This window comes from Carlito syrichta, unplaced genomic scaffold (assembly GCF_000164805.1).
Source record: "Carlito syrichta isolate Samal-C Ts95f unplaced genomic scaffold, Tarsius_syrichta-2.0.1 Scaffold301632, whole genome shotgun sequence".
NCBI classification, from domain to species: Eukaryota; Metazoa; Chordata; class Mammalia; order Primates; family Tarsiidae; genus Carlito; species Carlito syrichta.
In genome coordinates, this window is record NW_007245728.1 from 332,460 (window position 1) to 344,413 (window position 11,954).

At 46.3% G+C, this 11,954-nt stretch overlaps 3 pseudogenes; 2 read left to right on the top strand and 1 right to left on the bottom strand.

Moving 5' to 3' along the window:
* Positions 1-3,171, top strand: part of LOC110595392 — a 7,098-nt pseudogene extending 3,927 nt beyond the window's left edge.
* Positions 3,172-3,244: 73 nt separating this feature from the next.
* LOC110595393 lies at positions 3,245-3,780 on the bottom strand (annotated as a pseudogene).
* Positions 3,781-10,453: 6,673 nt separating this feature from the next.
* LOC103257282 lies at positions 10,454-11,735 on the top strand (annotated as a pseudogene).
* The last annotated feature ends 219 nt before the right edge of the window (positions 11,736-11,954 follow it).

Genomic DNA, 11,954 nt, shown 5'->3' on the forward strand with positions numbered 1-11,954 from the left:
CACTCACCTCAGCCTCCCAAAGGCGCGGGATTACAGGCTGAGCCATCGAGCCCAGCAAGAAAGAAATTTTTAAGAATGTTGAGAAGGGTTCAGAGAGAGAAGGCGGGTAATGAGCCTGTTAGAAAAGACTATAAGGCCGGGTGCAGTGGCTCAGGCCAGAAATCCCAGCACTTTTGGAGACTGAGGTGGGAGGATTGCTTGAGCCCAGGACTTCAAGATCAGTCTAGGCAACATAGCAAGGCCTCATCTCTACAAAAAACCGACAATTTAGCCAGGTATGGTGGTGTGCACATGCAGTCCCAGCTACTGGGGAGACAGAGGTGGAAGGATCGTCTGAACCCAAGAAGTCAAGGCTGCTGTGAGCTGTGATCATGCCGCTGCACTCCAGCCTGGGCAATAGAGTGAGATACAGACTCAAAAAAAAAAAAAAAAGAGAGAGAGAAATCGGTGGCTCAGCCTGTAATCCCGTGCCTTTGGGAGGCTGAGGTGAGTGGATTGCCTGAGCTCGCGGGTTTGAGACCCGCCTGGGCAACGAGACCTCATCTCTACAATAAATCAAAAAATCAGCCGGGCGTGGTAGCGCATTCCTGTAATTCCGGCCACTCGGAAGGCTGAGGCGGAAGGATCACCGGAGCCCAGAAGGTCGAGGCTGTGGTGGCCAGGAGCAGCCACTGCACTCTAGTCTGGGCGACAGAGTGAGACTCCAACTCAAAAAAAAAAAAAAAAAAAAAAGACAATAACTACAAGATCATAGAAAACAAAGAGGAATTCCCTAATACCACTATCAAAGCCATCAGAGATTGAATGATTATTTTTGCAAAATAAAAATACGTATTTGTGTAAAAGATGAATATAGGGTAACATCATGTGCTAATCTGAGTGCTTTGAAATCAATGAAAACCGATGGAATTGGCTCTCCTAATTTCCTACTCTGGTATTGCCTTTTCCTGTGTTCTGCTGATTCACTAAAATATGAACCCATGGAATGTATGACAAAAGGCATCATGGTAGGAGTGAAAAAATGAAAAACTGGCAGTGCTCTGCAGGTCCTGCCAAAACACTTCCAGTTGATTGAAGGATGTGACATGTCATCCCTGTAGCTCAGAAGACTGTAAGAGGGGTGACCCGTTTGCAAGATAGGGTCAGGTGTTCCCCAGAGAGTTGAGACTTGGGGAGCTGAGGGGGGGCAGGGGCTATTTGGTAGATCACCAGGCCTTTCTGGTGAGAACACAAGATTCTGATCTCAGTATGCTACTGATTTATTTACCAAGAAGGCCCCCCAGAATCTGTACGGCAGTAAGAACATCTACACTTCCTCACTGGTGATACAGAGACCTGCTAATGTCTGTCCGTTTTTGCATAGTCCCAAGAGAAGGGCATGGCAGGGGCTCAAGTATTTCTGTACATTCCTGAATAATATTCCTGGGAGCTAATCAAAGGCACACTTCCCCTTGTCTCCTATGCACTCCCAAGTAAGTAGCTTCAGGGGATCCTTGACTTCCCTGTAGTCTATGCCCCAACAACTGAAAGATGCAAATCTCTATTTACTACCTTTTTCTGAGTGATTATACGTTTGAAAATATAGTATCAATGTCATCGTAGGCCTTGTGATCTGTATAACTTTTGTATCAATGGAATCCTAAGTTTTGTGATTCGTACAACTTTTGTGTAATGCATGATGTCTTAGGCCTTGTAAACTCCCTTTACTCTATGGCAAGCTTGATTTAACGCTTCTGGCGGGCCCTACTGATAAAAGCTATGAGAGATCTCTGATACCAGACACCAGGAAGTCTGGACCGAAAAATGTCACTATCGATAAATGCCGCCGAAACACAAGTTCTATACAATGCTCTGCTGGTCGCGTGGCTAACGTGTAGGTACTAACAACTCTGGACTTAGAAAAGTGAGCCATAAAAGCCTGGAGGGTGAGCAGAACCATTTTAGAAAGACCTCGAGCCCGGCTCTGCTCCCTGGATTCGAACTCAGAAATGAACTTCTTTCTATCAGTTCCCTGCCCCTTTGATTTACTGGTATCAAGGGGAGCAACTGAGTGTTATGCAAAAAGAATAACATGGGTCCATTTTCTTTATTTATTTATTTGAGTTGGAGTCTCACTGTGTCACCCAGGCTGGAGTGCAGTGGCATACTCAGGCCACCCCAGCATCAACTTGCTGGGCTCCAGTGATCCTTCCGCCTCAGCCTTCCAAGTAGCCGGAACTACAGGCGGGTACTACCACGCCCAGCTAATTTTTTTGATTTATTGTATTTACGAGGCCTCGCCAAGTTGCCCGGGCTGGTCTCGAACCCACAGGCTCAGGCAATCCACTTGCCTCGGTCTCCCAAAGTGCTGGGATTACAGGCTGAGCCACCGAGCCTGGCCAAAAAAGAACAGTGTGGGTCCATTTTAAAGGGTGGGTAGGGAGATGCATCAATTGCCCTTCATCTTGTCAGAATAAGAGGCGATGGGTAAAAGCGGAAGCAAGAGATGTTTCAGCTAGACAAGAGAAAGACCGGCATCATCCTGGGAGCTCTTTTTTCCTCCCCACAGTCACGCTGTCTTTTTCTCTCTCATTGAAACCTCCCTTGTTTCTTTCAACTTCAGCCCGTTCGCTCATTGGCTTTAGCAACAGGGAAGAACAATCAACCCCACCTTCATTCTTCCCTGTAGCTCCAGACTGGGAGGAAAACTGCTTCCCAAACTGCTTTCCCTAATTACTTTATAAAATATTTTCTGATTATAAAAATAACACATGCATATAGAAGAAAATTTAGAAAATGCAGAAATACGTATGCGATATATTTTTACAACCACATACTGTACACACTCTTCGTAAGCTTTTTTTTTTTTTAAACCCCACACCACTTTATTTCAACCTTTATCCCAAAACGTAAAAAGTGTTACAAATGTGTCGTTCTGGGCTTCAGACACTAACCCCCGTCCTCACACGCAGGTGGTGTGAGAGGGTCAGCAGGGACGTTCAGAGTCCCTTCCACCCTGGAGAAAGGGATGCCCCAGAACTCCAGGCCCTTGGAGAACAGATGCCTCCTCTGAGACCTCCCTCCCGCCCCAGACGGTCCTCTTCAACGAAGAAGAAACATTTAGAATTCTTGAAACCTGTCCAGGAACAGGGTGCAGGTGGCCATAGTGCAACCGACAGAGACGAGCCATGAGGGGTCATCACCCAAGCTCTTACCCACTCCCCCTGCCCTCCTAGAGCCTGCAGACCATCCCCCCCAAGGAGGGCTAGGACCTGACCCCTTGCTTTTTGGCAGGAAGGATGGGACACAACTCGACTTCCCGCTTCCTCTTCTTCCCCTCTCCTCTTCCTCAGAAACATCATTGCTTATGGTAATAATCTGGTGGCACCAAGTGATCTGTGCCAGGCCAGAGCTTGACTTCAGGTAGAAAGTCACAGGTAGCTGGAAGTCATCCAGGCTGAGCATGGACTGGCAGGACGACTTGAGGCTGGCCACGGAGACTGCAATCTCCTGGTGGTCGTGATTCGGGACCACAGTTTCCACCACATTACTCTCATCCTTGGCCCCTCGCTGTGGCAGACCATGGCCAAAACCTGCTGGTGCTCTACCTCTTCCTATTCCTCTGCTCTGAAGGTGAAGGAGCAGGTATGGCTAGAGAGCTCACAGCTGGAGAAAAAACTGTCCATGGTGACCAGAGCAGGGCCCCGCGGGCCCCTGACATTCCCCTACTCCCCCGTGCCTGACTCTCCTGGCACAGGATCCCAGGAAACTTTGTTTTGTGTAAGGATACCTCATTAACATCTTTCCATCACAATGAATATTGTCTTCCTTTTCTTAGCTGTGCAGTATTTCGTTCTATGAGCAGAGTAACACAGTCTTCTCAATCAGTCCCTTTCTTAATTAGGTTGCTTCCTATCCTTCCCTACTGTTTAAAAAAAAAATGCAACAATGAACACAGTGGCAGCTAAATCTTTTTCCACTATTTTAATCATTTCTGACAGATATATTATTATGCAACAGGTACAACTAATCTAAGGTCCTGGAAGTTAGGACAGTGAGTATTTTTGAGGAGTGCCAAGGTGGAGAAAAGGGAGGTATATCTTCTTTATCTTTTTTTCCTCTTTCTTTCTTTCTTTCCTTCTTTCTTTCTTTCTTCTCCCTCCCTCCCTCCCTTCCTTCCTTCTTTCTTTCTTTTTTTTTTTTTGAGTTGGAGTCTCACTCAGTCACCCAGACAGGAGTGCAGTGGTAGCTCCCTGCCGCAGCCTCGACCTGCTGGACTCCGGCGATCCTTCCACCTCAGCCTTCCAAGTAGCTGGAATTACAGGCATGCGCTACCACGCCCAGCTAATTTTTTTGATTCATTGTAGAGATGAGGGCTTGCCAAGTTGCCCAGGTGGGTCTCGAACCCTCAGGCTCAGGCAATCCACTCACCTCAGCCTCCCAAAATGCAGGATTACAGGCTGAGCCACCGAGCCCGGCTCTTTCTTTCTTTTTTTGAGTCAGGGTTTCACACTGTCACACAGACTGGAGTGCAGTGGCATGATCATGACTCACTGCAATCTTGAACTTCTGCCTCCCAAGTAGCTAGGACTACAGGCATGCGCCACCATGCCTGACTAATTTTTAAAAAACTTTTTGTAGAGACAAGGTCTTTCTATGTTGCCTAGTCCGGTCTTGAACTCCTGGACACAAACGATTCTCCCACCTTGGTCTCCCAAAGTACTGGGGTTACAGGTGTGAGCCACCATGCCCAACCATCTTTTTCATCTTTCTATCCACATCATTTAGCACAGTTCTTGGTCACAGTATATAATCAGCAAATACCTGATGAATAAATGAGATGCAATGCATCTCATCCAAGCTTATCACTTGGGTAAAAGGTAAGGGAATTCAGACATGATGGAGAAGTATTCTGAGGGCAGAAAGAGATCTTTTAGGTTCCTTAAAACAGGGGTCCCCGACCCCTAGCCGCAGACTAGTACCGGACCATGGCTTGTGAGGAGCCAGGCCACACAACAGGAGGTGAGCAGTGGTCAAGTGCAGCTCTGTCTTCTGTCAGATCAGCCGTGCCATTAGATTCTCATAGGAGTGTGACCTCTATTGTGAATGGTGCATGAGAGAAATCTAGGTTTCCTGCTCCTTATAAGACTCTCATGCTTGATGATCCTAACCCCCTATCTGTGGAAAAACTGTCTCCCACGATACCAGGCCCTGATGCCAAAAAGGTTGGAGAACGCTGCCTTAAAGCATTGCATAGCTGCCCACCTATGTAACCATACTTGTGACCAGCCTGTGTCTAAGCTCTTTGCATATTTTAGGGGCATATGACTTAGGAAAAGATCATATCCATTTGCAATAAACCAATATTGCTTGTAGGATGCGGGTGTGTGTTGTGATTCTGATGAGCCATTGTGACCTTAGGACCAGCTCTACACCTGCACACAGGGTCTCCAATCTTAATAATGCTTAGGAAACCCACAGTGATAGGTGGGAAGGGAGAAAACCTTCTTGTCACACTTTATGCCATAAGAACTTCCAGGAAATGTCAGCCTAAAACAACTAAAGTTGTTCCCTTTGATTGAATGTTTCAGAACTGCCTAAAAGCTATCTGCTATGCCCTATTCAATTCTTACAAAGGTGTTGAGATCTTTGTAAAGACAGAACTCTCAGGCCGGGCACAGTGGCTCACTCTTGTAATTTCAGCACTTGGGGAGGCCAAGGAGGGAGGATTGCTTAAGCCAGGAGTTCAAGACCAGACTAGGCAACATAGCAAAACTTCAACTCTACAAAAATATCAAAAATTAGCTGGGCATGGTGGGATGCACCTGTAGTTCCAGCTACTAGGGAGGCTAAGGCAGGAGGATTGCTTGAGCCTGGGAGGTCAAGGCTGTGGTGAGCTATGATCATGGCACTGCACTCCAGCCTGGGCAACAGAATAAGACCGGATAAGAAAGAAAGAGAGGAAGGAAGGAAAGGAAGGAGGGAGGGAGGGAGGGATAGAAATCTCAAGACTGAAGTAAGAAGGATTTTCATGCTCTTAAGAATACTAACACTATAATCCAAGCACTTTGGGAGATCAGTGGGAAGATTGTTTCAGTCAAAGAGCATCTAGCAGAAAAAATAGAGCTAAACAAGTAGATTCACAAGAGTGCAGAGAAAAAATTGTTGAAAATCAAATCAGTTGTTTAATGTTGGAAGGGAGGAAGAAACTTTAAACTCCTTTTTTGCCTGAGTTCAGATAAAGCTGGTCCATACTTTTTTTTTTTGTTTTTTGAGTTGGAGTCTCACTCTGTCACCCAGACTGGAGTGCAGCGGCCGCTCCTGGCCACCGCAGCCTCGAACTGCTGGGCTCCGGCGATCCTTCCGTCTCAGCCTTCCAAGTAGCTGGAACTACAGGCGCGTGCTATCACGCCCATCTAATTTTTGATTTATTGTAGAGATGAGGTCTCACCAGTTGCCCCAGCGGGTCTCGAACCCGTGGGCTCAGGCAATCCACTCACCTCAGCCTCCCCAAGCGAGGGATTACAGGCTGAGCCACCAAGCGCAGCTGGTCCATGCATATTAAGAGGATATCAAGTATCATTTATTGAGCTATGGCCAGCTTTATTCTGAAAATAGATTTGAAGCTGACCAAGAAAGTAGAATACTTTCACTCATGGATATGAGGGGCACTAATGTAATTGGAAACAAAGATGCACAATAGGTTTATAGTTATTGATTGAGTTTATAGTAGGAATAATACATGATACGAGATGTCGGAAAGTCAAAGACTCGCTTGATGTTGTTCTTGCCTCTGAGCGCAGAATCGATGCAGAGGAAATGATCGCTGGCAACACTAGCGTGGCAAACAGCAAGTGTCAGATGAATGTCAGGAGAGACGGAGAAGGAAGGACCCACAAGGGCTGTGGGAAGAGCAGGTGGAAAAGGTGGGTATTTGGAACTGCAGCTGTTACCTCACAGAGATTGTACTCAAATTCCCCAGGGTTGCAGAGCAAGAGTAATAGTAACAATCCTATTAGCAGTCTTGTGAGTATTTTGCAGCAGCCCCATGAGATTAAGCACTGTTCTTATATGCACTTTACAAATGAGACTCTGTTCAAGCTTAGAGAGTTTACGAATCTTGCCCGAAGTTCCCAGCTTGTCATAGCAGGAGCCATGAGACCAGGCATTCTGCTCTCAACCCTTAAGCTGTTCTAACACTGTGACTTTAAAGCAGGAAGAACCAGAGCGCGGTGGTGGCTCATGCCTGTAATCCCAGCACTTTGGGAGGCTGAGGTGAGAGGATTGCTTGAGCCTAAGGGTTCGAGACCAGCCTGGGGCAACTTGGTGAGACCTCATCTCTACAGTAAATTAAAAAATTAGCCAGGTAGGCTAGCACGTGCCTGTAGTCCCAGCTACTTGGAAGGCTGAGGTGGAAGGATCACCTGAGCCCAGCATGTTGAGGCTGCCACTGCACTCCAGCATGGGAGACAGAGTGAGACTTCAATCCCAAATAAACAAACAAACAAATGCATAAAGCAGGAAGAATGACAATTTCAGGATTCCTGGTCCTGCAGGAGAGGATGGTGAAGTTGATAATGAGTGGAAACAGCCGGGCTTGGTGGCTCAGCCTGTAATCCCAGGGCTTTGGGAGGCCGAAGTGAGTGGACTGCCTGAGCCCGCAGGTTCAAGACCAGCCCAGGCAACTTGGCAAGACCTCATCTCTACAATAAATAAAAAAAATTAGCCGAGCGTAGTAGCGCGCACTTGTAGTTCCAGCTACTTGGAAGGCTGAGGTGGAAGGATCGCTGGAGCCCAGCAGGTCAAGACTGTGGTGGCCAGGAGCATGCCACTGCACTCCAGTCTAGGTGACGGAGTGAGACTCCAACTCAAAAAAAAAAAAAAAAGATAATGAGTGGAATCCAGTTCAATGTCTGCTCTGACCCTGGTAAGGATCACAAGACCACTCAGTTCTATTCTATATTGCTTTGGAAAGTGTATGAAACAACAATAACTGCAGAAAAGAGAAGAAAATAAGGAACCAGAGCAACGCAGAGAACACGAAAATAGAGTTAAATATATGTGTGTATGAGGATATGGTATGTCGGTGTGTGTGTCTAAGTATAAAACAATAGAAAATGATGTCATATATATACCTATTAACATTCTGATGCTCTATGTATCGTAAATGATGTAGCTTTTGTGTTCTATTTTTGTATCCATCAACAACCACTATAATATTGGGCAGGACATTTAATTAGAATTTTTCTAAACATTCATTAGTTTAATACAGGGCACATAGTAGGCATTCTATAAGTATTTATAGATTGCCAAATATTAACAATGGGAGGGACTCAGTGGCTCACACCTGTAATCCAACACTTTGGGAGATCAGTGGGAAGATCGTTTCAGCCCAGGAGTTTGAGACCAACCTGGGCAAAGTAGAGACTCCAACTCTACAAATATGTAGAATTTTCTTTTTAATTCAACATTAGCTATGAGTTAAAGTTTTATGTGGTGCAATGTCTCCTAAGTGCCTAATAATGGCAAGTTGTAGAAGGGAAAAAGAGTCAAGGGTGAACACAAGCAAAAGTTTCCTTTTGCTTTTTTTTTTGTTATTTCACCAATAAATGTTCACCTTCTACACATGCCGGTTGCCAGCAAAAAGAAACAGGAGGTTGAGGGGTCTAGGAATCCTACATAGTCCCCATGCAGTTAGAGAGGCATTCACCCCTGCACCATTTGACCACATTTCTATGCTATTTAATGAAGTATTTTCTGACATTCATTCTGCAAAAATGGGAAACACAGACATATGATATAGCCTTTCATTCAGCACAAATCAGAACTGACCTGTGTGGTTTTAGGAGACAAAAGATGTATAAGTGATCCTCTTATTGTCTCTATATCAACTCTTTAAATTTTTTTTTTTTTTTTTTGAGTTGGAGTCTCATTCTGTCGCCCAGACTGGAGTACAGTGGCCGCTCCCGGCCACCGCAGCCTTGACCCGCAGGGCTCCAGCGATCCTTCCGCCTCAGCCTCCCGAGTAGCTGGAACTACAGGTGCACGCTACCATGCCCGGTTAATTTTTTATTTATTGTTGAGATGAGGTCTTCCAAGTTGCCTGGGCGGGTCACGAACCCGCAGGCTCAGGCAATCCACTCGCCTTGGTGTTCCAAAGCCTGGGATTACAGACTGAGCCAACGAGCCCAGCCTACATTTATTTTTTTAATTAAAAAAAAGTTTTTTTGAGTTAGGTGTCTCACTCTGTCACCCAGGCTGGAGGGCAGTGGCAAGATCACAGCTCACCGAAGCCTCAACCTCCTGGTCTCAGGCAATCCCTCTGCCTCAGTCTCCCAAGTAACTGGAATCACGGCACGTGCCATTACATTTGTCTAATTTTTTGTAGAGTCAAAGTCTCACTATGTTGCCTAATCTGATCTTGAACTCCTAGGCTCAAGCATTTTTCTTGCCTCCACCTCCCAAAGTGTTGGGTGTACAGGTGTAAGCCACTACACCTGGCCTAAATTTATTTTTTAGATTATTTCAGGACAGCAGAAAGAAATATTACGTTGCTCATTTTCTCTGTTTCCTAATCATTGCCACCTAAGGAATCTGTCCACAATACCCATTCATGTCCAGGTATTGCAGCAAAAGTTATTTCTCTAAGCCATAAATTCCTCTTGACTTTACTAAAGTATGAACGACATATACTGAAGATTACTCAGGCATGAAGGAATCCTTATCTGGCTTCAAAATTGCCAAAATGAGAAAGGGCTACATGTTTAGGGACATTTAGAAAACAATAGTTACAGAAGACATTTCATTAATAAAATTTTGTTATAAAGCTTAGTTCAGTCTTGACATATGTGTTGTTATACATAATAAGAATATCTAAAATAGTTTTCCTATTATTCTTTTTGAGTTTCTTAAACCAAGACTGTATGTTTAGCACAAAGAGAACCGTCCATTTCAAGGAAGATCATGTTCTAAGTAAATGCATAAAATGCATAATAATAATAATAATAATTAATACTCATATAACACACTGAATACCATAAGTATTGAGGTGCTAAAGCAAGTAACATGCAGATTCAGTATTAATAACAATATCTTTAGTTAGAAGAGTAAAAGAAATGAAAAGCAAAGCATCTATTGACATTGGCTTTGGAATCTGAACTTGAAGAGTGTTGCTATTAATGCGGTTTAGAGTGGTGTTCCAAAGTTTGTGGAGAAATCAATCTGTATCTCCTTGAAGTCCTTTTAAATTTTCCTTTTTAAAATTTTGAATTATTTTTCAGAGACTGGGTCTCTCTCTGCTGCCCAGGCTGGGGTGCAGGGTGTGATCAGAGCTCACTGCAGCCTCGAACTCCTGCGCTCAAGTGAAGCTCCTGCTACAGCCTCCCGAGTAGCTGAGAGTACAGGCGTGCACCACCACACCTGGCCCTCACACTTCCTTTAAATCTGCTCTTTAAGTCATACTATAGACGTGAGTCCTACTGTCTGGCTCTCCTCCACTGCCACCATGAGCTTCACCACCTACTCTACCAACTTCCGGTCCCCGGGCTCCATCCAGTCACCCACCCTCTGGCCCACCAGCAGCGCGGCCAGCGTCTATGCAGGCGCCGGCGGCTTGGGCTCCCGGGTCTCTGTGTCCCGCTCCACCAGTTTCCAGGGTGGCTGGGGGCCCAGGGGCTCGGCCACGGGGATGGCCAGGAGTCTGGGGGGCATCCAGAGCAAGAATTCCATGCAAGAGCTGAACGACCGCCTGATCTCTTACCTGGAGTGGGAGAGGTGTCTGGAGACCGAGAACCAGAGGCTGGAGAGCAAAATCCAAGAACACCTGGAGAAGAAGGGACCCCAGGGCAGAGACTGGGGACATGACTTCAAGACCATCGAGGACCTGAGGGCTCAGATCTTTGTGTCTTCTGTGGACAATGCCGGCATCGTTCTGCAGATTGACAATACTGATGACTTTCAGTCAAGTACGAGACAGAGCTGGCCATGCGCCAGTCCATGGAGAGCGAATCCATGGGCTCCACAAGGTCACTCATGACACCAATGTCATCTGGCTGCAGCTGGAGACAGAGATCGAGGTTCTCAGGGAGCAGCTGCTCTCCATGAAGAAGAACCATGAGGAGGAAGTAAAAGGTCTACAAGACCAGATTGCCAGCTCTGGGTTGACCGTGGAGGTAGATGCCCCCAAATCTCAGGACCTCAGCAAAATCATGGTGGACATCCAGACCCAGCATGATGAGCTGGCTCAGAAGAACCGAGAGGAACTGGACAAGGACTGGTCCCAGCAGATCGAAGAGAGCACCACAGTGGTCACCACGCAGTCGGCCGAGATTGGAGCTGCCGAGATGATGCTGACAGAGCTGAAACGTACAGTGCAGTCCTTGGAGACTGACCTGGACTCCATGAGAAACCTGAAGTCCAGCTTGGAGAACAGCCTGAGAGAGGTGGAGGCCCGCTATGCCATGCAGATGGAGCAGCTCAGTGGCACCCTGCTGTACCTGGAGTCTGAACTGGCACAGACCCGGACAGCGGGCCAGCGCCGGGACCGGGAGTACGAGTCTCTGCTGAACATCAAGGTCAAGCCGGAGGCTGAGATCGCTACCTACCGCCACCTGCTGGAAGACAGAGAGGACTTCGGTCTCAGTGATGGCCTGGACAGCAGCAGCTCCACCCAGACCATCCAAAAGACCACCGCCAACAGGATAGTGGATGGCAAATTGGTGTCTGAGGCCAATGACACCAGAGTTATGAGGCGTTGAGGTGGCGGGAACAGGGCGCCCTTCGGGGAAGCAGGAAGCCAATAAAAAGTTCAGAGGTCAAATAAATAAATAAATAAACAAATAATACTCTAAGCCTATCACAATAATTTCAAACTTCAAAGAAGATATCTTGTATCAGAGAATGGTGCTATATGATTCTTTGTGTTTTTAGAGACTGATAAGTCACTGAATATAAATGTGTGTCAATTTAGACATGTT